This window comes from Oryzias melastigma, unplaced genomic scaffold, assembly GCF_002922805.2.
Source record: "Oryzias melastigma strain HK-1 unplaced genomic scaffold, ASM292280v2 sc00521, whole genome shotgun sequence".
In the NCBI taxonomy this organism is placed as follows: domain Eukaryota; kingdom Metazoa; phylum Chordata; class Actinopteri; order Beloniformes; family Adrianichthyidae; genus Oryzias; species Oryzias melastigma.
The window spans coordinates 21,865-26,352 of record NW_023417115.1 but is presented as its reverse complement, the minus strand read 5'-3'; the positions used below and the strand labels follow the sequence as shown (position 1 = coordinate 26,352).

General features: G+C 41.9%; 1 long non-coding RNA gene across 1 annotated transcript; it reads right to left on the bottom strand.

Moving 5' to 3' along the window:
- Nucleotides 1-2,742: 2,742 nt before the first annotated feature.
- On the bottom strand, nucleotides 2,743-4,461 carry LOC112140698. Its single transcript, XR_002918227.2, has 2 exons — nucleotides 3,825-4,461; nucleotides 2,743-3,693 (listed from the first exon to the last, which is right to left on the bottom strand). It is a non-coding gene; the product is annotated as an uncharacterized LOC112140698 (long non-coding RNA).
- Nucleotides 4,462-4,488: the final 27 nt, after the last annotated feature.

Genomic DNA, 4,488 nt, shown 5'->3' with positions numbered 1-4,488 from the left:
TTTGTTTTGGTCTTTGCAGAGATCAAAGGTGGAAGGAAGCATCATTCTCTGCCTTTGAGTATCAACAAGCGCACACGTTTAAAGGTTAACCACTTTATTCCATACAAACACACACACCATACGTCATGTAAATAAGTCTGAGGTCCTGCACAGGCTCTCTGAAGGATATTACTATGCTAATCTGGAGCATTTTAGAAGGTAAATGTCAAAAGAAATGAATGACTTTAACATCCCAGCATGCATAGATGCAGCAGCCCAAGTCTGACATTTGTCCACCGGGAGCTTGTTTTTCCCACAGTTCCAAACGCGGCGCAAACGAGCGATTATTCAGATAGAGGCATTTCCACCTCTGAGGTACACCCGGATGCAGACACGGCGAGAGGGAAAGTAAAAGGTCTGATTTCTGAAACCACCCAAAACAGCTACAAGCAAACAGAAGCTGGCGTGAAACCACAACTCCGTCTGTGGCTGTCAGCGGGAAGGAGGAGGCTGATGTTGTTATGGAGACGGATGGCGGCGACACGTGGAGTACGAGCAGGTCCCTCACACACACAAGTAACTGCCACACTTTGTACACAAACACACACAGCTGTCAGGGGCAGACGGAGATCATTCACAAAACACCCCCCTCCCTCCCCTGGGTATCACTGACACCATTTCTCCCTCACACACAAACACACACATACACACTGTTGCCAGGAGGCAGCGTGCTGTCCATGCGGCTTGTGGAGAATCATTACTCAGCAGTGAAGACGAAGACGCCTGGAGCGAACTTCCTCCTCCGTCCTGAACAGTAGGGCTGCCACGATTATTCGACTAATCGACGACTATTCGACTATTAAAATAGTCGACGAATAATTTGGTCGTCGAAGCGTCGTTTTTTGTTTGCTTTTTTCCTTGTTTTGATCTTAAAACTACTATTCGGGCGTAATAATGCCGGATCTGCCATTCTCTTTGTCACACATGCGCAGTGGTGCTAATCCGGTCAGCAGTGANGTTTTCCTCCTACTGTCCTAGTAGAGCCTTTGGGGCAGTTTTTTTTTAAATTATAAAGTATTATTGGAAGTATAACGCCGGAGTCACACAGGACGCGATAGCGCCGCGCAGCGGCGCGGAGCAGAGAGCGCACCGCGCAGCGGCGCGGAGCAGAGAGCGCGCCGCTTCGCGGCGCTCTATTGGTCACACCAGACGCGATTTGTTTCCGCGACGGTCGGCAGGCGCTTCTGCTAGAGCTATTGCTTTTTTGCCATCATGGTGAATAACCAGGATATCTCCCAGTGTTTCTGCTAAAAGGGGATGGTCTCTGCCCCTGTTGACACATACCCCGCCCCCCAACTCCGCAGTCGGCCCACTTCATTGATCTGTTTGTGCGCGCGTGTGCGTGTCTGTCTGTTCTGTTGTGTGTCTGTGTGCACGCACGCAGATGTCTCCGTCGGTCAATTAATAAACTAAAAATATTACCAGATGTTTCTTCCCAGAAGAACCGCTCCTCTGCCACTCTCTCGTTCAAACGCAGCCCCAAGCCCCGCTCCAGTGTGCCCCCTTCATTGATCTGTCTCTGTGTATCTGTCTTTTTTGTGTGTCTCTGTGCTCGTGAACATGTGTGCGTATGGCGATTGTGTGTTCATTTTATTTATGAAATAATTATATATATATATATTGTGTGTTAAAACACTGATCACAATAGTTAATCACTGTGTTTTAATTTGAAAAACTGGTTTTATTTTGACAATACACAGAATTTCCTCTCTCGTCCCCCCTTCTCGCAAAACAAACCGAACGTGTTTGTCTGCGGAGGTGGACACTCTTCTGCTACAGCTTATTTATTTTTTGTTGATTTTGCCATCATGGGTAAGTTAATATTCTAAAAATTTTACCCCATATTTCTGTTAAAAACAATGGAACTAGTTAGTAGATCTACATTTTCTTTATCTGCTGATGACACACAAAGAGGTGCGTGAAGGTGTGCATCTGATTTGGAAGGATGATCATGATTTATTTTTGACATCAAGATTAAAACCTTTAAATATGGGTCACAGGGGACGGGTTAAATATCCTTTTTTTTAAGTATTTGGTTTATTTACTAGTTGCTTTTAATGTTTGTTTCTTTTGTGTTTTTATTTTTCCAGCTTTGTTTGCTTTTTATGTCTGCTTTTACCTTGGTAATTAACGTATACATTTTACAATGCATAGAGATCGATTTTGCTTAAATTGCTTAATTGATTTAGTTTAATGTGGCAGGGACAATTAGTTTTTATCAGTCTGTCCTATGAAATAAAATAACCTTGACTAACTACAATAATGATCTTAATTGTAATCAGACCTATCTTTTGTGTTTTTATAGCTTACTGTTGACTAACGTATTTCTTTATGTAGGCCTAATCTACAAATTTAATCAATTTTCTCTTCTTGTTTCTCAGTTCGAGTAAACAGGAGGAAAGTCGTTGCCCTTTTCCTGTTGCTTAAAAGGTATCGTCAGAGAAGAAAAAGAATGTGGGTCCACCCCATTAACAGAAATAGAAAACAATTTGGTGCTTTTCACCATCTTGTGGCTGAATTGTCCCTGGACAGAGATCGCCATCTTAAGTACTTCAGGATGTCTGCTGAAAAGATGGATCATCTTCTGTCTTTGATTGGACCAGATTTGACGAAACAGTGCACAAATTACCGCGAATCTATCCAGCCAAAACAGCGTCTCGCTGTTACACTAAGGTAAGACAAATACTCATTTTCAGCACAGTATAATGTTTGATTTTTTTTTTTATTATTATTAACAGCAAAACTAAAATCCAACACCTTAACAGTATGTAACAACTAATAAAAGTACAAAAAAAGGAATTATTATACAAAATGTTAAAATATAACATTAAAAAGCAAGGACAATGAAAACCAAAATACAATAAAAAAAAGTTTAGGGGAGACTACTCAAAATGGTGGAATGCTGTGGGGGATGAGAGGTCTTCAATTTCTTCCATCATAGATGCGCTCCTCTTCACACTCCTTTGTTGAGCTGGAGTGCTCGTTGGGATGCATCGCTGTCCCTGCTGTGAGGGGGACATTGTGTGTTCAATTTGTTGTTGATATGTTGAAGAGGGTGGGGCACGGATTGGATGAAAATATGCTGACGACCCTGGATAAGAAGATTGGTATTCATGACTTTGTAACTGTGGTGCCTGTTGCCATTGTGATGTAGTTGGTGTAGAAGATGCATGGGTCATTTCTGAGTTTTCCAAATCTGCAAGATATTTTAATATGTGTAATTTAGCGGCTGTTTGTGAACTACGATGCAGTCTGTTTAACATAGGGACAAGGCTGAGTGCAAAGAAATACATTTCTTCGTTGTCCTTTGGAACATGCGGAGGGACTGGTACTTGATCTGCTGTTAAAAATTGTAGTAGCTGTTGCTCTGTTGGTCCTTCCAAACTTGACCGTTTACTTCGCTTTCTTTGTGTTTGGGGTGTTTCTGTGGGAGCTGTTGCTGACAAGGCCTGAACTCTGGGATGCGCTGGGGGGTTGCAGAGCTGGAAAGAGGCCTGCCCTCCCTCTGTTGGAAGTGGAGAGGAAGATGCAGACCTTGGTGTGGGGGTAGATGGTGTCACAGGCCTTGAAAGAACTCCAGAAGGTCCAGCATCAGAACTATGTTCTTCAGATGTTTCCAGAGAGACATTCATAGGCCGGAGAGTACTTTTGGAACTTAAAAAAACGAAAAAAAAAATGTTAGGACTTACAAGCTAATACACACACACCAAAAAAAAAACAATATTCAACACTGAGTATGACAAGAATTGGAGACAGTGCACCAATTAAAAAAAAAAAAAACTAACCTTCTTGGTTGCATGTGGGGAATCAAGAAAGACATGAGGTTGCTGTATTTCCAGTCTTTCGAAGTCCCACCCATAGACCCACTTGGAACACTTTTGTTTTTATTTTTCACAAAGGCGTCCCGCAGTTGCTTCCATCTTCTTTTGCATTCTTCCACTGTGAGACGGTAAAAGACATGAATTATTAAGAAACAATAACAAAACTTAATATAATAACATGAAAATTGTATTGCAATAATGTTATTTTTATTATAATTAAATACTTTTTAGTGTAGTTTTTGATTCACACAGGCCAACCTACTTTCAGTTTTCCTCCTGACTATCAAGCTCATGTTTTCTATCTCCTCTTCTCTCACATATTTTGATATTATCAATATAGATAATTTTTTTCTTTTTTTCCACAGATTCCTTGCTACAGGGGAATCATTCCACAGCCTGGCTTTCCAATACAGATTAGGGAAGAGCACAGTGTCCACCACTGTACACACAACTTGCCGGGCAATAGAGAGGCGGATGATGGACAGCCAGTTTCCCATGCCTACAGAGCAGATGTGGAGAGACATTGCAGCTGCATTTTGGAGTAGATGGAACTTTCCAAACTGCATCGGGGCCATTGATGGGAAACATATAAATATCACAGCACCTCCAAAAAGCGGCAGTCAGTTCT